This window comes from Diuraphis noxia, unplaced genomic scaffold (assembly GCF_037042655.1).
Source record: "Diuraphis noxia isolate RWA-SAM2 unplaced genomic scaffold, SU_Dnox_SAM2 contig0003, whole genome shotgun sequence".
Classification (NCBI taxonomy): Eukaryota; Metazoa; Arthropoda; class Insecta; order Hemiptera; family Aphididae; genus Diuraphis; species Diuraphis noxia.
Window position 1 is genome coordinate 20123932 of NW_028301713.1, and position 25656 is coordinate 20149587.

Genomic DNA, 25656 nt, shown 5'->3' on the forward strand with positions numbered 1-25656 from the left:
AGCATGCAAGCACACACATGTCAAATAAATGCGGTTCACGACTTTACGAACTTTGATTTTTTTTGAGAGAGAGGGGAGGGGGTGGAAAAAAGTACCTATCAATCTTTTAGTCAATTGATTTGTATTAACTATAGGTATATAGAAGCTGCAGTATTAATCTATTTCTTCCAAAATAATGTCTGAAAAAATATTTGTCGCAAAGTATACAATATGTATTTCGAATACATTTTTAATATTTCATCATCCAGTTTAATATTATATAATTATGCTAAATTCTTAATGTTTAAAATTTAAAAACGATATTATATGATAATCGGTTTAATAGTTGCAGGATTTCAATAAATTTAAAAAGCCAATTTCAAGTAAACCTCATTAACAATCAAAATAAAATATGTCCACAACTTTTTATCCAATAATAGCGAGGATATTATTATTATTATTTTTATAGTTGGCAGTTGCTATAAACGTAAAAATATTGACATATAATATATAGGTCAGCTTTGGAATAGATCGTGGCCGCACGCGGGATCGAATCGTCTGAAATCAAACAAAAAAAATCAATAATTTTTCATATTCAAGATTTTTCGAAGAATGTGTTTTTTTAACAATCGTGTAGGTATAATCTCCGGATCTTAGTTAATAAATATTATTATTATATTGTCAATAAACGATAACTTTATAGCATTATATGAATAAAATTATATTATTTTAATAGGTACCTATACCAATAAAGCAGTATAATATAATAGGTATGCGTAATTCGTTTAAATTATCAACTTTTTACACGGTTCGGTCATCGGCAGCGGTGATACCCGATTGAGCACGGTCGTTATCGGTCGACCTTTTAGACGACCCGATTGAGCACGATAAAAAAAAAAATATTGTATACAACGTTGTCAGATTTTCACTAGTACCTACGTATGTTGAGTAGTAGATATTACCAATAGGTAATTACTAACATAAGTTTCCACAGGACATACAATTCTCAATTTTACAAGGCACATCCACATATACACTTGGTTATTATAGTGTTACAAGAAACTCGGGCTGAAACGATCACGAAAATTCAATCCATAGCAAGTAATAATCATAAAAAAATTAGTGTTATCGAAAACCAAAAAATTAACTTCACTATAAAGGCTTATCAGGAGTACTCTGAATTTAAAGTTGTTGATAACCTACTTAAATACTTATTTAAAGTTGGAAATATGTATTTAGGGGAAAAAATTTAAATTTTTATTTTTAAATTTATTTTGATTCGTATTATCAACATTTTTTTATTTATTTTTTTTATATTATGTATTTTTATATTCAGTATTTAACGGAATTAACTGTCATTGTAATATAATATAATAAACTAACTGACGTAGGTACATATGTAATATGTGATTAAAACCCATTAAACGATTTTTATTTTATTACATTCAAATGTATTTTATTTTTTAATATTAATATTATACGATACAAAATGGCAACGTCGCACCTATTTTCGTGCTCAATCGTGTTGTTTTTTGGGTTTTTTTGGGTTCCAATTGTTTGATTCCAACCATGCTCAATCGGGTTGTGAAAAAGGTCAATCGCGCTCAGTCGGGTTCCAGCCATCGGCAGCATGTTTGTTAATATTGTACGACAGACCAATGAAACGCGAACAAAATCAGGGAGGTACATTATACACTATGCCGCCTCCCCCCACCCCCCTAATGACAAACTATCGTCAAAATCCACCACATCAAACGACGTCGTAGGCATACCGATTAGGCCGACAGAATCCGTTTTTTTATTTGTATTTTTTTTACGTTTGTCGTTATATTGTATTATCATTGCGCTGTGCGAGTCAATATTTTATTTTTTACGTTTTTTTTTTTTTTGCAGACTATTTTATGATCACACCACAATGATGACGCGTACCGACCGTAGATAGCATACATATAATAATAATAATATTGCCATGTATGCACACGAAAAGTGGAAAATCACGGTGTATGGCGGTGTTGACGATACAGTTTAATGTTTATTATATATAATATGTACTGCAATGTACGGAGAATTCAATGTGTCATTAAGGGTTCTTAGTGTTTTTACCGTTTCAAACAATATTCTCGTTTTTCCTATTGCATTTTATTCGTATACATTTTTTTTTTTTTTACGACATTTCCCGCAAACGCTTTCCAAGCATATTATAATAATTATTGTCGTGCGTGCAGATTTGACATACGCCGCCTACAATGATGTCGTTATATTGTCTCGATGGCCGGAAAGCGTTCTTTTCTTCTGGTTATCCTTATTTCTCCTCAGAGGCTCTCTATAATTTTTCTGGAATACGTGCAATATCGGTCATGACCTTGCAGCTGCACGAAATCCAATACGTTTAGTTTGTCGTGTCACGCACTCATCCCACTCTGACGAATATTATTATTATTATTATACGTATATACAGGTGTCTCAGAAAGATCCGAAAAAAAATGATGTCAATTAAACGTATGACAAAAATTGTTAATATTATATGATGAGTAAATTATTTAAGAAATATACTCATATTAGAAGATTCTCAAAAATTATATTTTTTAAAAAAGTTATTACGTTCCAAATTAATTTGACAACAAATTATTGAATTTTAAAAATATTTAAATAATAAACTTCTTGACTTAGATAAATTTTTGATCATCTAAACATATTAATCAAATCATTTATTATCTGTATCAATATATGGCTGATAAAATAAATAAATTGATAAGACTGTACAACTTGCCTACCTACATATTATTACGTAATACAAAACAAACATACAGAGTGTCTCACGATGACATATGGAATAACTTTTGTTATATTCAATATTAAAATTTTTTTTTATATATAATTCATAGAAAATTGCTCTACACTTTAAGTATAATTTTTTTTTTTATTTTTCAATACTGAAAATAAAAACTTAAAAACTGATAAAAAATGTTTCGGATATATTCAAAATAGCCTATTTGTGAATCTGATTAAAAGAACAATTTTGATGGTAAAAAGATTTATCGAAGTCAAGTAGTTTATATTTTAGACTTTATTTAAAATTCAATATTTTTTTGGTTAAATTAATTTGGAACGTAATAAATTTTGTAAAAATATGATTTTTGAGAATTTGCTAATATTAGTATATTTCTTAAATTATTTACTTATCATAAAATATTAACAATTTTTGTCATACGCTTAATAAGCCAATTTTTTTTATCTTTCTGAGACAACCTGTATTATGATGTATAATTACGTTTATTTTTAAATACTGCTGCAGATGTTTTCCAGTTACCAGACTGGTCATCGTAAGATGACATATTATCTCAACACCATTCAGGCCACTTTATGTCACACATATTTTCAGCAGGTAAACGTCCTGAGGAAATATCAGATGGAGGTGTGACCTGCTATCAATATTTTATATAATATCGTCATCGTTTGAAAACCGTAAACCACCGCGATCCCGACGAGGTTTTCAAAACGGAAATTGTTCAACTTTATCTACATACTATACTGCATATTATATATAATATCTCTACGTGATACATATATACAGGGTGATTTTTTAAGCATGCCCACCCCCAATTTTTCCTTGGATAGCTTAACATGTATTCAAATTTTGATTTATAGTATTTTTAAGTACACTTAAGACCGTATTTTCTTCAAATTTCTGATATTTTTTGTGATAATCAAGGGGGATATACTAACTTCTATTTTTCAAACGAGAACCCACCTTTTTTACTGAAAATTATTTAGCAGATCATTTTTTCAACGGTAGTTTCTGAACAAATAAAATGTTTACTCAAAGGATAATAATCCTTAAAAATGGTTTAATGATAACAAAAACTATATTATGTAATGTTAGATGTAGTATTCATTATGCTTGGTGGATCATTTTTACATAAATTATTTGTACCGATAAATCAATAGTAATAATAGCTAACTTTTTCAAATCGTCTTAGCCCACAATCTTAACCCATTGCCATGGACATATTATCCTTAAAACCTATATATGCTAGCTCGAATTTTGATTTAGATGATGTATCAAAATTCTTAAAAAAAAAAAAAATTGCTTATTAATAAAATAAAAACAAAAAAAAGGAAGTTCCTGTTTGAAAACCCGAATAAGTTTGTATTGTCACAAGACGACTATCCTCAAGTGGTACAAAAAATGTCAATGATGATTCGAAAAATTGTATTCAATACGTAGGTATATGATGTATTTAAAAATTACATAAATCTGAAATTTAATATTTAGCATAACTAACCGTATAAAAAAATAAGACGAGCCCGAAAATCACTCTGTATATTATTCCATCGCGCAACATAATATACGACGACAAAGCTATACAGTATATGTGCCGTGTTTTATTTGTGTCTGCGAGAGAAGGACGTCCGGTTTTGAGTAATAAGCCACTATTTATTACGGGGTAGCACGCCAGCTGGAGGACAATATGATGTATAACATCTATATAAATAACGTCCGAGTGATGTCGAAAGAGGGTTGTTCGTTTCAGTTGACTCGGTAGGACTGAATTGGTGTTGTTGCGGATTTTTTTTTTTTTTTGAACTCTTCGCAATCTGAATGCTTGCCTGCGTGCTCTTGATAAATTTGCTTTTGCCAAAAAAAAGAAAAAAAGAATTTTTAATTATATTTCCTGCAGTCAAATATTCAATTCCTCGAAATCCAAAATATTATATACCTATATATATATATAATTATATATTTACCCGCGCAGTATTTTGATTATTATTAATTTATAAATGTTGAACAGTTGTGGCCTTCGAGAAAATATCCATTCTTTTCAGTGTCTATTTGTTGTACACATAAACCAGAAAACAGCCAAAATTTTATCAAAAATAGATTATGCGCTTGCGGTACACTTTATTTTTTTAATCGTAATCAAGCGGTTCAACTTCTATTTAAAACACTCCGTGAAAATACAACTTATGCAAAATATAAATTAAATTAAAATATACGAGGACATTTAAGAGACGTTTAAACAGCTTTTTAAATTTTTTTCTGATAAAATAAATTGTTGTTTTTCAAAATAAAAATGAAAATACCTCCCGAAATTTGTTTTAGCTCTCGTAAATGAATAATGTTTTATTATAAATATAGAGCATTGGACATGATGGTTAAAAATAAAGAGAGGGACAGTAGATAACCATTCTGTTATATGCAGTAGTTTGAGTCTATAACTACTTGTTATTGAGTAAGTCAGTTTTAAATGTATGAATCAACATTTTTTTAATCAAATTTATAGACAATTAAATCGAAAACGTCAAATGTTATATTATACTATAATAGTATAATGTAACTCAAAAATAGTCAATATATTTTATCATTCTTATTATTTATAAAAAATGTCAATGTAAATATTTTGTGATAATATTAAGTAGACACCTGCGATTATGTCTCTTTGATTTACACCAATAAAACAATATCGATCTTGTAAAACTGGTTTCGAGTAAAAAATTTTTTTTTTTAAAGATAAATTTTTTTTTACTTTTGATCCCCCGATGTAGTATTATATACCGTCAAAATCCAATTCGCTACCGGAAACCACCCTCAGAGCAGAAAATCTAAGCTTAACCTTTTTTCTACTAGAAAAAATATCTCCAGCACACATACACAAAAAAACATTCACATCATTGTAAAATCAATATGTTCATTGCTCAGCTCACAATCTAAATATTATATAACTATTGTGATGTTAAGCCAACTTTGATTTATCGTTTTAATTTTTTTTTATAAAACAATAATTTACCTAAAGCAGAGTTAATTTTATATTTGATGGGTTATTAGCAGGGCTCGGAACTTTATGCATTTGCACCTTTCTCAGGAAACGGCATATTTCAAATCTGATTCGATACAAATTAATTTCATTAACCATACAACTGAAATATAAAAATGTATATTGCATATTTTTGCATATTTTAGTAAATTTATATGATTTTGCATATTTAAAGATTTTGAGTATATAAATGCATTTTATGTTAAAAACGTATTAAAAATCAACAATATACAAGTTTTCAATAATTGAATATTGTAAATTTGTAAATTAAGTATTAAAGTTTCGAAAAAAAATTTGGTAAAAGAACACGTTCAAAATAATTTAGTGTATATTACTTCAAATTTTAAAATTCTTTCTGAATCAATTTTAAAACTGCAGACTAAAAACATGCCTTTAGACGAATCGTTGAGTAGGTATTGTGGATAATGTTCAAACACAATTAAAATCCGTTCAAGGTGAACCAGGGAAAAAAGTCTACGAAAAAATGGAAACTGTTTTATCTAAAAATATTGGTTTAAAAACACATAAACAAATCTTGTCAATACTTAGTGGATCAATCTCCACCATGCATGGTCTTCCTGAAGATCTGACAACAAATGACCTAATTTTCTACAAGTACACACCAATTACGTCCGTGGATGTCGAAAGATCATTTTCTGTTTACGATAACCTTCTGAGCCACAACAGACGATCATTTAAACTCGAAAATATAAAAAGCATCTTATCATTCAGTGTAATTTAGGTAAATATAGCAATTAATACTTAGCATGATTCACTGTGTTTGATAAATTCTATTTTTTTAAATTTAGGATTCTTGGAATAGATTCAGTATAAAGACTTCAAATCATCAAAATATAAATATAAATAAAATATTTATGATTCAAAAATAATTTTTTTTTATAATTAACCTTTAAAATGTATCTTTTTCGTGAAATAATAAATGCATATTTTACTGCATATTTGCATTTTTTTATTGCATACGTATGCACATATTTCATAGATTTTTGGTGGATAAAAAGTTCCAAGCCCTGGTTATTAGCAATAAAAAATTATAATTAATATATTTAAGTTTGAATTCCACTCATTAATTTTTTTTTTTTAGTATAATTTAATATGTATGATTATAAAATTGTTATTATTGTTTGACTATGGTACATGCACAACAATATCAACATCTAAACAAATATAAAAATGCATTTTCAGATAATAATGGTGTTGGCGTAAAAAACGTTGACACTTGCAAATTAAATTAGATTCCATGTACCTAATAATAATAATAATAATAATAATAATAATAATAATAAATAACGCAATGGAGCATTCAGCGTGGGATAAAAAATATTTAACAGTGTTCAATATAAAAATATGAAAGAAATGTCTATTGATTTTTGGGAAATATGTTTTTAACACTGATTAATTAGTTTCAAATATTATTTCAAGTATTTTTCTGTACATAATTAGTTTTAAAAAAATTTTTTTATTAGTTTTATTTTTAGCAAAATAATATCGATAATAATTTTTTTTTTATTGATTTTGAAATTTACATAAATAAATTTCCGCTTCGACAACACAGGCCACTAGTGTTACATAAAATACAATTATATAATAATAAATATGGTATATAATTTAAATAATTTTACAATATTTTAGTTGTGATTTACAGTAGGTTTATTAATTATTGTTTTGAAAAATTCTATTTTGTTGGACTCATTTTCAGGATTTGGACCTAGACTTATTCAGATGTCATGGCTTATGTTTAGTTCTTTTCTTTGTATTTGGTATATTCTGCATTCTTCAAAAATGTGTTTAATTGTGAGTTTGGTGCTACAATATGTTTGGCATATTAATGGTTGGTTTTTTACCATCAAATACCCGTGAGTCAATTTTAAGTGTCCCTTTCTAGTTAATTCAGTTTTTTTTCGTTTGTGGTACTAATGTTTGGGTTTCTTTTCCATCTTTTTACTGTTTTTTTAATTTGGTTTAATTTGTTTGTTTGGATGTTCCATATGTTTTGCCAAAGAAAGATTGTATTTTGTCTAATCTGTTTTCTTACGTCAGTGTATTGGGAAATGTTTATGAATTGTGCGTCATTTGAGCGTATAGCAAGTTTGGCTTGTTTATCTGCCCTTTCATTGCCATCTATTCCTGTGTGTCAAGGTATTCAAATTAGAATTATAGTATTGTTTCCATTTTTTGCTTCCTCTAATCTGTTTTGAATTTGTATTGCTATGTCACTAGGATTAAATTTGATTTTTACACTAATGAGGGAGCTTAACGAGTCACTTAAAATTATATGATAATAATTTATTACAATTCTTAAAAGGTTTAAAATACAATTTATTTCCATATTTTTATTTTAATAGTTAAATAATCGTATTTTTAAATTTAAGTTGGTATTTTATTTTAGTGATATGTATTTACAATAATTATTATAAAAGTCCAATTCTAATATATTTATAAAACCATTATTTAAGTAAATAGTGAAGGTTATAGAAGGACTATCCTAGGATAAAGTGCCTCCCTGTAGCGCCGCGATTCAACAACAACAACAAAAAAAAAAAGGTAAATAGTGACAAGGTATATAACTTGTAATTCTATCGTGGTCTGGCTATTGGTACCTACATACAATTTAGATTGATAAATTTGTCTGATCATCAGCAATGTAACCATTAACAATTTTGATTGTATTTAGAATATTGTAAATAGAGAAAATTCAAATTATGTTTTTATTTATATAATACTGTGTTATAGACTTATATAGTATACTCGTGGTATCTACCTATAATGTATTTTTGCAATTTTGAAATATTTATTTAAACATTTTGTATTTAAATATTGTATTTTACCCAACAAGAGACGAATGAATGAAATCAAATAAAATATCTTATGAATATCGAATTTGGTATAGGAACCTATAGAATAATTTCTTATAGAAAATTATTCTGTTGTATTTCCGGATTGTTAAATATGAGATACGTTGTAAAATATAATCATACATATATAACGTAATATTATGTATTTATTCCAAGTCTTATTATAATGGAGGAACAGAAGTTAAGAATATTTATTAGCTTAAGCCAGGGGCATTCAACCTTTTTTACGGAGGGCCAAATTTAAGATACGCTTGGGCATCGCGGGCTAACATTTTTCGAGAAATAGTTTGGTTATGAAATTGAGGAATAGATAAGAATAGATAAAATGTATATGTTTATTTATATAATTATTTTATTTTGTTCATTTAATTTTTGAATTTTACAATTCAAACTTTGCTTTATTATGAAACGAGTAAATTGTTTAGTGAAACGTTTGGGAACTGCTCGTTTTTTAATATGTCTAGATAGTTAGCATCAAACTTTGTGATTCCAATTAGTATTGCAAATTATGTTCGTCACTTAAGTTAGTTCTATATTTGGATTTGACGTATTTCATTTTTGAAAACGTATGCTCACATAAGTATGTGGAGCTAAATATTGTCATCATTTCACGCGCATGTTTTTTGAGATTTGGAAATGATTCTTCTAGCAACATGGCGTAAAATTGTTGGAGACTATAGTTTCCTCGAAGTAGTCTTTGAAACTGTTGTTTGATATGAGCTCGATAACTTCAAGCTGAAGCTCTGTTGGTAAAGTTTCTATTTTTATGGAAAATGGATTTTCAAAAATTCGAATACGGTCTTCTGCATTTTCGAAACCTCTAAACTGGACCTGAAACTGCACTTTTGAATAGGCGAGAACTCCAACAAAAAAATCGGTAGGAAAATCTTCATTGTTTTCAAGTTTGTATTTGTAGCATGTTGGAAAACTGGCAAGTTTTTTTTTCTATTAATTGATTTGTGAATTGAGTTAATTTTAATTTGAAAGCTTTGATGTAGGAATATGCATCTGAAATTAAAGAGTTTGCACCTTGCAGCTTTAAATTTAACTCATTCAAGAGCTGAGTTATATCAACGAGAAAAGTTAGCTTCCATAGCCATGAAAAATCAGCTAACTCAGTTACAACGTGGGTTTTCCCGTCATAAATATGTCGATTTCTAATAAAAAATCTTTTCAAGACATAACCTCGGTCGAGCAAACGAACTTCACAATGATAAGGAATATCCGGGTACTCGCTTTCAATTTCAGCAGGAAAGTTCTTAAACTGTCGGTGATCGATAGCATTTTTTCGAACATAATTTACGTTCTGTACAACAACATTCATAACTTCAGATATTGGAGAATTTTCCCCACACTAAGTTTGATGGTGTTTAATGCAGTGAATATAGCCACTGGTTGTGCTGTACCAGTCCCCAATACAGCTTTACAAACATTTCCAACCAAATCTTTACGTGTTCCACCATACATATGTTGCGCCCGCCGTCAGTACTCAGTAGATACGCCTTTTAAAATTTTAAAACAAGACCTAAAGCAAAAATAGATTGTTTTACCTTGAGAAAAATGTCATTACCAGTACATGTATTTTTCATAGAGTGGACGTCGGCCAATTCTTCGGTTTTATTTTAAAAGTTGCATTGACTCCGCGAACGAATAAAAGCACCTGCGCTGGGTCTGAAGTGTCGGTAGGTTTATCCAAAGCAATTGAAAAGTATTTGAAACTTTTAGCAGTATCTTTTAAACTGACGAACAATGTCATTTCCAAGATCTGTGGTACGTCGCGCAATTGTATTCACCGACAATCTAACACCGGTGTAATAAATTGATTTTATCAGCACAAATCTCTTCGACTGTCTTCAAAATGCACTCCTTTACACTTTCACCGTCGGTAAAAGGTATTCCGGCTATCGCCAGAGTACGAGTTACTTGAAAACTTACTTCGTAGTTTATTACATAGCTCGTTATATGTAGATGTGTGCTTGGTTTCAAAATTTCTACGAATATTATATTCTTTCAAAGCAGAAACCTTTTCCTCACTAATATCGCATACGCAATGCAAAATATTTTGTTAGATGAAGAAGTAGTCATTATTCCATTTTTCATTAAAAACACGGCACTCTGTATCGACTTTCCGTCTTTTACTTAAACTCGTATTAAACTCTTAAATACCAAAATATACAGCACAGAGCACAACACTCGATAAGAAACAGCGATATAAACTGCAATAATTATAAAAACTGATTCAACATTGTCCCAAATATATTACACTGGACTTGCGCAGTTAGAAAAACCCGTAGATTACACGTACGTTCGATAACGTCAGTATACATATACCTATGACAATTATAAGTTGTTATCAATAAGACCAAAATAAAAATAAATTACAAAACAACGAAAACTAACATGTTATTTTCAAAACATTAATTAGCTTGGCGGGTCGGTGCAAACACATTGGCCGTAGGTTGGAAAACCCTGGCTTAAACAACCGAATGTTTATTCCGTTAATATTTATTTTCTTTGTTTTCTGAAAAAAAACTTCGATTTCAAAAACTAGCCCAAGTTGTATGATATGAACCAATTATTACTTTGGCCGAGAAAAACATTTGTTAAACACACACAAATCTATCTCGCGTATATAGTTCGATTTATATAAAATTAAATAAATAATACTATCATTTTGATTTGTGTACACCATCGTAAATGAATACAAATACGAATTCAACGATGTCTGAACAATACAATTTAAAATAATAATAATAATATGGATGTGACTATACAGTTTCTGGTAAATCGGTGTTCGTATACTGTTGACCAAAAATATACGAAAACAAGTCTCCCTGTTTTGCTCGATGTAAGCCTATAAAACAGAATTTTACAACAGATTCATTTCCTATTGGCGGGGGGGGGGGGGTATTCATGAATTCTGTATAATATTATTGTGGTTGGTTTTATATTATGTGTCTGAGAACCATAATCGAAGAATTTAACTGTTGAATTGTGTTAAATTTACGTTATATTGTCTAAAAATCAAAAACCAAAGGGGAAAAGTTTCACAATTTTACTATATACATATATTATTTCAACTTCATATATTCGTAATATCTTATATTTCGATAATTTAAAAAAATTAATTTTGACAATCGAACGTGTAATTTTTATTTTTTGTTTTTCACGATTATTTTAAAAGCAAAATAAACAGTTTGACTCACCAAAGATCCAATTTGTGGTCGGAAATCGCTCCTTTCTGCAGAATATTGAACACGGAAAAATGTTGCACAAGTATCGAAATGAAGCGCTTAAAAAAAAGATCATAATAACGAGACATCAAACCATAATATTACTCGCGAAAACGATTATAATAAAATAAAATAGTATGTTTAGCGTAATATATTATGTTATATATACATATATATATAAATTATAAAGATCAGAGATGTGTTTTCCAAGAGCGTTTCAAATGCCGTTTATATTCGGTAAAAACGAGGTTAGTTGTTTTTTTTTATTTTCTAAATAGTTTCTTTAAGAGTTTCGCGAAATGTTGACGTTATATAAACCATCACATTTCGCTAATGGTGAAACGCTGTTAGGTTATAGTGACAATCCCGAACCATGTCGTTTCGAACGTTTGTTTTAACCACAGACGTCCCGCGGGTCGTATCCCATTTCGCCGCCAAATTAATCCCATTTTGCCGCCGACCCATTTTGCCGCATAAAATTATTTTTTTCTTAAAACATGGTTATGAATTTGTGATTTGAAAAGTGATAAATAGACTCAGAGAAATATTTATCGTTTGAAATGATCTAAGTGAAATACTATCTCAATTCTGAAGTTATCGATTGATAAATCCCCAATAATTATATAAATAAAATAGAATGAATAGTGTGTCGTCGCAGCGATACCTGTAAAGTCAACACAGTCAGTGTCGTATGATTATCACCAGTACGTATTTGCGCATTTATAGTTCACAGTTTTTAAATAATAATGTCGAATATTGAATATATTTCTACACAGCGAAAAGGGGAATGCCTTATTTTCAATAACTATTATTTTAGAATTGATAAAAGAATAAAAAATATTGGAAGTGTATTGAAAACTGTGGAGCTCGTGTAATAATTTCAGATGAATTCACTGTACATTCCGATAAGTTTTGTAATCACAACCACAGTCCTTGTCCAGTTTAAATTGAAGAAAAACGTTTTAAGGCCAAACTTCGTTTGAGAGCAAAAGAAAACCCTCTTGAACCAATTCCGAAAGTAATTATAACATTTTTAATTTTTTTTTGAAGTTTCGATAAAAAAATTTAACATGACCAAAGAAACTTGAAAATTGAATACAAGGTTCTTTATATGCGTTGTTCTTATTGTAGTTAAAAAAGAAATCAAAGATCGATAGTCACAATTTTTTTTATAAGCGTTTATAGTTTGAATTTTTACGAAATATGCCAAAATCACGAAAATTTGCAAGTGATTTTGTAGTTGAAAAATCATAAAAAATGTGCTTATATCTAAGGTTAAAAATTTCAACAGTAAATTTGCCATAAATTTTCCTTCAAGTAGCTATAGAGAAAACTCAAAGCAACATTATAGGAGAAATTTTAAATGCATTTTAATTTTAAATTTTTCTAAATATATTTTTAATATTCTTTTTTGTTTATTAATATCGATAAAATTTTTTGGCCGAGTCAAAACACTTGAAAATTTAATACAAAGTTATTATTTATTATTTAAAATACAGAATAATAATAATTTAAAGTAATAATTATATATTGTATTTTATACGTAATAATTAAAAGGAAAGTTACGTTTTTTAAGATTAAATTATTTAAATATTAAAGATGTTTAATAACATACTGACCACAGTCCACACTTATAGTTTAATATATTGGTATTTCTAATTTCTATAGATTTATAAAAAAGTTCGAACTTCTTTTTTAAGACAAGAAGGAGATTGTGTAACCCAAAATAAAAGAAAAGAAGCTGTTGCAACATATCAATCAGTAAAATCCAGTATTCATCGAAATAAACGTAAGGAAGTGCCTCCGCAACCTGAAAAATAGAAAAGACCTATATATACCAGGTTTGTGGCGTCAAACATTAGATGGAAGAAATTTTATTTTATGTGACGATGGTTTAGATGATAAAATTTTAATTTTTGGAACGCCAGAAATTTTTTCTAAAATGTGTGACGCAAAACTCTGTTTATGGATGGCACTTTTAAAAGTGTACCAAAAATATTTTTACAATTATATACTATACATTTTGTATATTTTGATGTAGTATTCCCAGGAATATATGCTTTACTTCCAAATAAATCTGAAACTACATATAATCGAATGATTGACCTTTTAATAGCAAAAGCTAATAGCTTAGGAAAATGTCTATTGCCAACAACGTTTCAATTAGAATTTGAAATAACGATGTTTAATACAATAAAAAATAAATATCCAGATGCACAAATTCGTGGATGTTTTTTTCATTATACTCAGGCAGTGAGGCAGTTTATAGGTAAGTTGTTGATGTTGGTCTTCAAAATGATTATGTTTCATCTGAAGGTGATCCACTAATTAAAACTTTAGTTCATGGAACAAAGAATTTGTAGTCTTAAGGAAAGATTGACGAGCGATCCTCCGTAAATGAAATGGATTGACTATTTTTGTGGACAATATTAGTCATTTAATTAAACATAACGAATAATTTAACTATATTATTATGACCTGTTTAACAAAACTTTTTTTTTATATTATTTTATATTATTTATGATTACTTTTATTATTTTTTTTATTATGAAAATATTGATTTTTTTATTTATGACTACCTATATAAGATACCTAATTATTACTATTTTTACATAAATATAACTAATTAGTATGTAATTTTTAATCTTAAGTTTACTTAAAAGAGTTACTTAAAAAATAAATTCGGCAAAATGGAATTGCAAAAAATTAAAGTCGGCGAAATGGTACCGCGGCAAAATGAAACGCTGGGGGTGGAGTGGCCGAGCAGACTAAGGCGTCTGTTGCGACACACACAGTCGCCGGTTCGAATCTCGGTCACGGGCGCCATCGCTCTTTGGGCATTTCGCGATGTCTGGAGAGAGAGGCCGCCGCCCCCAAACCGGGCATGGCAGAAACCTACGGGTGCCCATTCAAAAATGCCAAAAAAAACACACGTGTTAAAAACCTACAGTACCTTCCCTTACAGTTCCCCAGGCTAATGACCTCAGTTGCCGAAGCCTTAACCATAATTAAAAAAAAAAAAAAAAATGAAACGGCGGCGAAATGGGAGCTGACCGTCCCGCGACCTCCTTTCGAGTTTGTTACAAAGTCCAACGGTGATGATATACATAAAATATATTTTAACATTGCAGCAGTGTACTAATATGTCATATACATAATATTATATAGGTAAATAATAAACAAAATCGATGAAACGAATGATCCACCTGCGCGGAAGATAGTAACGATAAATTAATAACTCTATTGACTTAAATTAACATAATATTGGAACTTGAAAGCATAATATAAAAATAGACGAATATTATTAGTAGCTGGTAAAATTATGGCGTTCATAAAATATCTGATTCTGTCTATATATTATTAAAAATCTAAACTAAATCTCACTTATTGAATCGTCGCCGGTCGGGTTTTATTTAATAGCAAGCTGAAAATATAAAACGAATATTATGTGGTTGCGATTTTAATAGTGCATTATATACAGGGCGATTCTTTTATCAAACAACACTCATTATTTAAAAAAGTATTGACTTTTTTCAAATTTTTTTTTTTCAAATTGTAGATTTACACTCTTCTTGAATTATTTATTATTTTTATATTTTTCACCCTTGTATTTATTAGATAAACCACTATCAACTTTTGATTTTCAAATGGTAACCTATACTTAAAATTTCATAAATTAATAAAGCTATTTTTTTTATTAATTATTACGTTAAAATTTCGAATTTAGCGCTAGTAGTTTATGAGTTATAGGTATTTAAAGTTTAGATTGGCAGAGTGGAGTGGTACGGGGTTACCCCGCAAAATGTTTGTCCACTACTATCCGCTTGTCAAAACTTTAAATACTTATAACTCATAAACTACTCGTCCTAAATTCGATTTTTATGTATCAACATTTTTAGAAAAATATTCTGCTTTGAAATATGAAATTAAAAAACTATGTTGCCATTCAAAAAAGTAAAAAACTTAAAAAATGATAAGGATAAAAAATATTTAAAAATATAATTTTTTAATAAAAGCGTTGGTTTTTAACAACTTGAAACTATGTAAAAAAATATTTTAAAAAAAGTCAATACTTTTTTAAATAATGAGTGTTGTTTGATAAAAGAATCACTCTGTATATAGTAGCCAGAGCCGGAACAGTTGTAAATGTCGTAAATTTCAACAAAAGCTAATACCAAAATCATTTTAAATATAAATTGAAAATTTTGCATCATTTTTATACTTCGAAAATGACTTCAGGTCTCACATTTTAAGGCTAAAATTGTTTGTCAAATGAAATAGGCATTCGTGAATTTGAATTTCAGGGAAATTGTTTTTAATTGCTTTGATCGCAGCTTGCTCAAAATTGCAAGCATTTGATTTTGGTTTTAACCCAGGTCTTAATCCAATTAGTGTTGTAAACAGCCGTTTATACGTTTGATTTTTTTATCGGGTAAAAGAGCATAAATAAATGGATGAACACCTGCAACGAGGTATTTACTTAATATTTCGTATACCTGCGAAAATAAATGAGGAACTATTTTAAAAATGTCATCGACATACCAATTGGAAGACTCTGATAAAATATTTCAATTTTGAGGGCGACAAGAAATTAAATTTTTATCGTCTCCATGTCCACTATCGTGTTGTAAAAACCGTTTAGATGACAAATACGACTGGTAATTTACTGGTATTATTAATGAAATCAAATCTTTTGGAGCATTTGGTTTAGTTTGAATTTCACGCCGTGTGCGTCTTATCTTCTTTTCTAAAACTCCATCGGCCGTCAAAGCTCCCTAAGTAATTCAAAATTAATTCTCAAATTAATTACTTTCCTACTTGTGATAATCCACCCGTATATTCATTGATGATATTTGATGTAGACTCCACTGTCTCACGAGTTCGTTTTTTCATCTTAGTGACTGCAGAATTAGCTTCAATCTTAGCCGCTTCCGAGTCATGAGTCGAATGTCCATTCATTTGTTTCAAGACCTAATAACTAAAATCATAATAAATGTATTTAATACCTACTGATAGTTAAAATAATGAAATATTAAATGATCTCCTAAGTTTCAACTGTTGTATGAATCCTTGCCTTACATGAATCTTTGTAACGACATCGCCAAAAAACTTTTTAAATTTATTTGTACTAAATGCATAAAAAATATACATATACCCATCATGTAGAAATATTTCACGTACACGGAAAGTTTCAATTGCTTGTGCCATGGTGACTACTAACTACCGACTACTTGACTAATGACTATCTTATATTACTCAATTATTGTTTATCGATACAGCGTATAAGTTAACTATACCTATATTATGTTTAGGCCGTAATATAGATTATGTTGTGTGACAGTATAATCCCATAACACACATATATATATATACCTATATTATTATTATTATTATATACAGTTCATACGGCATACCCTAACCAAAGAAAGTGAAATAAAAACTGATAAATTATATAATATAATCAATGTTAACATTATATTATCTAAACGCGATTAAAATCATTTTATTGTAACGAAAAAAAAACGAACCTACCCATTACGGTTACTGTAGTAGGTACCCTTCAGCCTTCGTAATTTGAAAATAAAAACAAAACGATTATTTGACAATAGATAAACGCTTATATACTCACCTTTACAACGCATATAAAATTATAACATGAAACAATTCCTGAGAAAATTAACGACTTAGATTGAAAAATTAGATTTTTCTAAGAAATTTTGAATTTCACATATACCTACAGGTATGAGCACAAAATATATATCACAGGGGGGCTATGTAAATTGAGTCCAAGATAAGTTTGGTACATTTTGAAAGCGGTAAATTGAGTCCCGGGGAAAAATAGGTAGTAGGTAAGTTGAGTCCCGGAAAAAATAAGGCAGTAGGTAATTTGAGTCCCAGAGAAAAACGATTTATATGTATTTAAAATTTAAAAATGTGCACTATAAAATTTTTATTTGTGATTTGTGGACAATTCATTGACTGCATGTATATGATTTTGAAAATAGCAATATGCATTTTTATTGCATAAAAATAATTATATAATTAATAAAAATGCATGTTGCTATTTTCAAAATCATATACATGCAGTCAATGAATTGTCCACAAATCACAAATAAAAATTTTATAGTGCACATTTTTAAATTTTAAATACATATAAATCGTTTTTCTCTGGGACTCAAATTACCTACTACCTTATTTTTTCTGGGACTCAACTTACCTACTACCTATTTTTACCCGGGACTCAATTTACCAACCCCGATCACAGGCGGGTTACAGATGACCGCGGAATTTACATTTTGATATAAAAAAAATGTTGCTTTGATTTACATTAAAGACGTTAAATATTTTATAGACGCACCGTCGCAATCCTTGTCACGTTTTGACGTCTATTATAATACTATTGAACTTTTTTTTTTTTTACCTTGTACTCGATTCTTATATAATAATATACTCTTCTCAAAAACGCATTTGACGACGACGACGGGAAAATAAAAAAAAAATTCTGAAGAATCCATATATACCTACACATGCACGGTCCTTTACATCGTACTTCAGACTGAACGGTGCAGGATTCAAAAAAGAATGGAAAAAGGGGCACTAAAGTTAAGAGGGGAATTGTGCTAACAATGCTCCATCCAACTCCCCCTACCACCATCACCACCACTCATGACTTGCAGGTCGCGTTCTTGCGCGTATTTTATTTTATCATTTTTAATCCGAAATTCGTGTCAAGAAAACCAATTATGGCCGGAGAACGAGGTAGGTGAGTGACGTGAGAATGGGAGAGAGAGTGTAGAAAAGGAGAATTTCAAATATCGACCATATCGTGGTATTATATTGTGCCGTCGTGCAATACCCATTTTAAGCCTTCGAGGCGTTTTTCTAACGATTAAATTGTCCGAATAATATACCGCGGGAAAAACGACTATGTAGGTATACATTTCGTTTTTAATTTCAGTCATTAATCCAATTCACAAAGTACATTTTCAGCCGAACGTTAGCGATCGAAATATAATTTGGAAGATGGTTTTAAAACACACTTGGCCCGTAGTGTTATTTGCAACTTTTCCAGACAAAAGTTGTAAAAAAAAGTTCATTCGTTCTAAAAATAAAGCAATTATTTTTTCGATTCTTGATTAGGTTGCTTTTCAGTGACAGTGATTGTCACCGTATTGCTACAAACTTTTATACTTAAAAAAATCCAAACTTCATGTCGAAATGGAATATTGCCAATCGCCACAATCGGAATATATTATATACACTAAACTTTTAATAAGTTTTTCGTTTTATTTTTTTTTAATACATTTTTATAAATTTTATATGGTATAAGTCTAACTGCAACATAGCATTTTTTAAGTGTTCACGTAAGTATAGTATTATGGATAGCTTAAAAAAAAATTGTTAGCTAATGGTATTTTTCAAATTATTTGTGACGATTATTTACCACCAAAATATACAGTTATTATAATTTTTGTGAACTATTGTATGAAGATAGATTATTTTTAAAAGTTATGAAAGCTATTGTTGAATGTATCAGTTTAAAAAAAAAATAGATTTAGTTTTTGCGTTGAAAAATTATCTTGTCTTTTATCTGGTACAATAAATGTCATTGTGTATACAGATGACAAAATTGTCGCTTTGTCCTAATTTCGTTTTTATAAGCGTTGAAAAAAATCCAATATAAATAATTTAAAGGTTAGCGTTTGTTTCGTTTTAAATGTCCTCTGGCATTTTCTCAAATGTCGGTGTTCATCATAATAACGTGGTATACTCGAACACGCACCGTTACATCCGGTCTTTTAATCTATTTCTCCGTTTTCTCGTTGAATACATTCGATATACCTACCGAGACAACGGCCAACGGTTTGATATAATTAATTTTTGTGCCTCGAATTTCAGCATCGATAATATTATTATATTTTTTTTACTCGTGTTGACCACTGGTACGTACTTATCGTTATCGTCTTCTCCACCTCCACCTGTATGGAAAATCTATTTTAAGTCTTTGACACCGTGTGATAGAATCTTGTTACAATCGGCCGGACTTTTTGCAGTATTTTTGCAGAGGAATCTCACGATTTTTCCGGTCTCTTCTTCCGCGTTATCGAGACGAATAAAATACACATACTTGATAAACGATTCGAACATTAGCGAGACACGCGTGTTTCTATGAACCTTTTATATCCGTGGTCATTCTCTCCATTTTTTCGCATTTGTAGTGTTCACACGTTTCGCGGGTTAGCCACCACCATAAAGATAATATTATACCTGAATTTCGTTATTGTAGACGAGTAAAAGGTCAAATCGTGGAAATCGTATAATCATTTTTATTTGACAACTGCGGTTTCAAACACTCCCGTTCGGTTTTCACAAATACGATTTTCCGGTCGACCTTTACAATTGCTGATATTATATATAACACCACACCCTACGGAGTATACTTACTTGATAAAATGTTATATAATACAATAAAAGTATCAAATATTATGAAATTTTTATGTTTAAACTCGAGATAACTACACCGCATTGCTGATTTCATATATTATAAGAATATCATGTACTCATCATAATAATATGTCTGTTCATTGGAATCGTGCACAGGACTAGAAAACAAGTTTCTTCAGATTAAATTGAATTTATTTTGCAGTTTCATTTCATGTTCATAAATGATTGTCGGAACAATTTTTTATTGTTTTAAATTCACATTTTACGGTATAAATTTTAGTTTGCGATACTACATAGGCGTAACTAGCTCTTTACGTTAGGGGGGCTGGAGTCCTAAAAAAATTGTATAGCAAAATGAGGTTAATACTAAAATGTTTTTAAGCACATACTGACATACATTTACCAAAACATTATGGAGGGGCTTTAAGAAATTCTAGAGGGACTGAATCCCCCCCCAAGCCCTCGTAGCCCCCGTATAATAAGCAGATGACGTCTATGGAGGATAGGGAACGGAATCGACTTGTAGCAGACTTATTTTAAACGTCATTTCAATTATGATTTTTATTAAAGGTTACGACAATATTGTTAAAAATTACTATCTAGTTTTATTTTATTTGTTATTATTGTTCATTAAAAAATAACAGACATATTTAAGATCTGTATGACACTGTATTCATAGCGAGAACAATCAATAAATTTGGTTATGATACACGTATTTCTTTTTTTAAATATTTATTTGATAAGAGTAAAAATTAATCCATTGAAATGATAGTATAATTGTATAACTCAAACATTTATAATTGTACAAAAAAAATAAATATGTTTTTTTTTTTTTTATTAATGAAATAACCCTCGGCAACTTGGCTATTGGGATAAGATACATTTTTTTTTTTTTTTTTGAAAGGTGTTACATAATAATAATAGAAAACGTTTAATAACAATAAATGTCTAAATTATAAATATGTTTGTATAATAGATTTATGATGTATATTAATATTATGTAGGTACATTTTATTATCTATAATATTTTTATGGTGGCTATAGGCGAGGCGCGGTCGTACGTGTTACAACCCTACCCACTTAAAAACTTACAAACAAATACACAAAAATAACCCCCTACTGTACCACCCCACACCCAATAACCAATGTTGCCGCGGGTTCCCCTTATAAAAAAAAAAAAATATTTTAGATTCTGAGCGGAGCGATGAATGTATTGATTTTACCATGATGTGTGTTTTTATTATTTTTTTTTTTTGTGTCTGTTATCTTGTTTTGGGGCAGTAAAAATGCTTCGATTTTTGACTTTAGTACCTCGTTCGATCAGAAAGTGAATCTAGTTGGTACTTTGGGGGGTCAAAAGTGAAAAATTCTTAATACTTTTCTAAATAATCGAGAAAAACAAACTAAAAATTAAGGGAAGAACGGGAAATTTTACGCACACTCATTTTTCGACAAAATCGATTTTGGTTTTTGATGTAACTTTAAAACGAATGACCATAGATACATGAAATTTTCACCGAATGTTTATATAAGTATATTCTATCCATGGCTAAATAACATGGTATGACAGCAACTCTGACGATATTCAGTTGTTACGCGCATTCATTGTTATATCACTTGTAAAATGACGTCAGCCGGTCCCACGATGTGAAATATTATTTGGCGGGAATTCTTATTATTCTAATATATTGTATTGAATTAACATTTTCTATAAATATACTATATAGTATAGAAATTAACTATTAATTATTAATTAATTAATTTTACAAAAACTATTATTTTAATTATTTTTTATCATAATTCATAAGTGATAAATTGAATTTATCTGTTATCATAAATCATAATACAATATTTGATTTCGCGCCTTTTTACAGAGACCGGATGACGTAGTCGTTATGCGCACTACGCAGTTGCTGTCATACCATGTTATTTAGCCATGGTTCTATCCACCATGCAATTTTCAAAAAATTCGACTTAAGTTGAACTATTCATAGGCATTTGAAATTTTCGATCATTATTAGTTTTTTTTTAAATTAATATCGATAAAAATTTATTTGTAAAGCAGAAAAGCTTGAAAATTTAATACAAGGCTCTTAACATATTGTTACAATAGCAGTTGAAAAATAAAAGAAATTCATAGTCACAATTTTTTTTTTGTGAATTACAGAGTATAACACTATATTATAGACTACAGTTTCCTTTCACAATCAATTTGATCTAGTGTATTAACTATTAAGTTTTGCCCGAATATTTAATATTCCAAATAAATTGTGTTTAATAATTTATTGTGAACACAGCAGTTGTTCAAAACTAATAACTATTATTAATATACAATACACGTCACATTCTAACATTTTGTTTTTGCGATTAAATATGGCATAAAATTCACCACGGACCATCTGAAATTAAATATATTATTTTTAACGGCGACGAGTAATAATTCTGACATTATTAATTATTATTACAATAACAAAATTAAAATTTTTCGAAGGACAGGCGAAATCGTACTTTTTGCAATTTAATTATTCATTCCGAAGTGACGTACCTACATAGCTAAAATATAATCATGACAGTGAAAAATACGGTTCTTAGAAACCCTATTATATACGGACCGTACGGCGTACGGTTGATTATAATATTAAACGCGCATCGTAAATAGGTAGCGGAAACTTATTTTACTATACAGGCACGATTATAATAATTTTTCGCATTAATTATAACGACTTTGAACACATTACGCACACACAATTTAACGCTCGAAAACTAACGCCACACTAACATCATACTCGTACAAAATGACCTACCCACTGCGATATTATACGCTTACACACACACGCGACACGCACACACACACACACACATATATATATATATTATATGTATAATACTTATATACAAATGTATGTATATACGAGGTTGGGTTATATGCATGATTTTATTTTTAATTTGAACGACGTTGTTAATGACGACCCACGATCGGCCGCAATGTGACACAATTAAAGTTTTCTGCGACTAAAAGTGGCGTTAAGACGATTATTATTTTACATCAAAATAATGTTAAGCCCTATGCGTACCTAGAACACACATAATATAATGTGTAATAATAATAATAATGAGTAAGATTACAAGAAGGGTGTGATTCATCAAGCATGCTCATTCCCATAATTTCATTTAATAATGCATTTATATACTATAAATGCATTATTTATATTGAATATTCTTTAAAACCATATTTTAAATTTCTTATTATTTTTCAACTTTACAGGAAAATGTTTTGATGTGCAGATACCAATATGTATAGGTTGTGTTACAAACAAGAGAGAGAAACCGGTGGTTTTTTTTTACTGGAAATTATTATTAGTGGGTAATTTTTTTTTGATTTACTTGATTCAAAATTCGAATGATTACATTTTTAGTAGTATGTAAAAATGTTCATTTTATATAAGAATAAATTCATAATCCTAATTCAAAATGGTTTGCAGCAAAAGTATAGAATTCATTTAATATTAGATCTATATGAGTACCTACCTATTGTTATATTACTTATACTTTTACTATTTTTACAAATTAAAAATGTTTATTGATAATGTTAATTAATTAATAATAATAATTAACATAATATAGCCTCCATATCTTTAAAGTTTATCCGCAAAGGTAAATACTGAAATGGTGCTATTCATTTATATTTTGAATTTGATGATTCAACATTTTCAATGAAATTATGCATAAAATAAATTATTAATCAGTACAAAATATCTCAAGAATTTGACAATACGGTCTTTAAGTATAAGTAAAAATTTCAGAAATCCGATTTTAAGAAATTATTGAAGTCGAACGTATTGAAGAAAAAAGAGGATAAACATTGAACATGTTCGGTAAACCATATTATAAAAAGCCGTAAATGCACATTTTGTTTCTACGGTATAATTTTGATCGAATTTTATGGTAGATGTTCCTTACAATTTTTCAAAGGTTTTATAGCTTATTCTTTTCAACTACAATAATTAAATTCATAAAATATGTTACCTCATTCATGAATTTGGTGTCGGGTATCGAAAATCGAATATTTTATTTTAATTATTATAGAATTGCAATTATTTACAGAAAATAAAATAGGTGTATTAAATGATCGAATAATTTTTTTTTTCCATGGAAACTTTATAAATGGTGTTGGGAGGGAATCAGCCAATGGAAAAACCCTAGATTTTCTCAGGGTCAATATATTTTATAAGTCGTCTACATTAGGTCGTAGGGGATGTCTAAAGTTATGTACGTTCCTATACATTAATCCCAAAAAAAAATTGTTTACCGCACAGCTTATAAGATTGTTGGAAAATGTGTACTCGTTTGCAACTATTTACTATTATTTAATTTGCGTATCACGAATGCATCATGCATGACAGTATTGACATTTTAAACGCTGTATATGATGTTTAAATATGTTCAAGCAATTAAAATTCTATAAGTATTATTATTGCAGCATGAAATATGCACATGTACATTTTGCTGACTGTCCGAGGAAGATTTTGAAACGCACATATGAGTCGATTTTGACGTAATTTTCACATGTATTGTAAAGGAAAAACGGGAAAACAATAGACGGATTAATTATTGTAACCAGAGTGGAGTATATATACATAAGATGTATATACAATACACTTTCGGTTAAGAAAGTGCAGAATTGCTGGGGGGAGGGTGGTGGTGTAAAATGTATACATATATGTGTATATAAAATAAATATTCGTAATATACAATTTATCCATTATTATATTAGGTATAGGTACAGTGGAAAAATTTATTGGCCATAATTTCAAAACAAAGTTTCAGTTCGTTTCGTTTCGGTGAAAATTTATTGGTCCCATCACGGCGCCGAAACGTCAAAAATATATACACGAATAACCGTAGGCCCCGGAGATATATATTGTATACATAATATATTATATAAAGCTGTTAAAGGTATATAGGTATAGGTTATGTATAGGTAGAACCTATACTTTTACCATATACCGCGTATATATATTATTCGAGTGCACCTGTATATGTTGTGTGTATATATTTTTCTCACTTCTACCTCGCGATAACGCGCGCGCTCGAGTCGGTTGGAAACTTTTATTTATTTACTTATACTATTATACATATATGTTTTTATTTTTTGTTAAAGACATAAACAATTTACATTGTTGATGTTACAGCACATTATCAGAACGAATATACTATTAGAAACGTCCCGCCGACTGTGTACCTTACTTACAATAAAGTTTGAGAAACGAAAAAACCAAAAATAATATTATTATAAGACGTGTGTAGGAC

General features: G+C 29.2%; 1 protein-coding gene and 1 pseudogene across 1 annotated transcript in view; one reads left to right on the forward strand and one right to left on the reverse strand.

Moving 5' to 3' along the window:
* The window catches only part of LOC149057004 (uncharacterized), a 106691-nt gene that overhangs the window by 59157 nt on the left and 21878 nt on the right, over positions 1 to 25656 (forward strand). The gene's annotated exons all lie outside the window — the stretch shown is intronic.
* On the reverse strand, positions 7442 to 8142 carry LOC149057006 (uncharacterized; annotated as a pseudogene).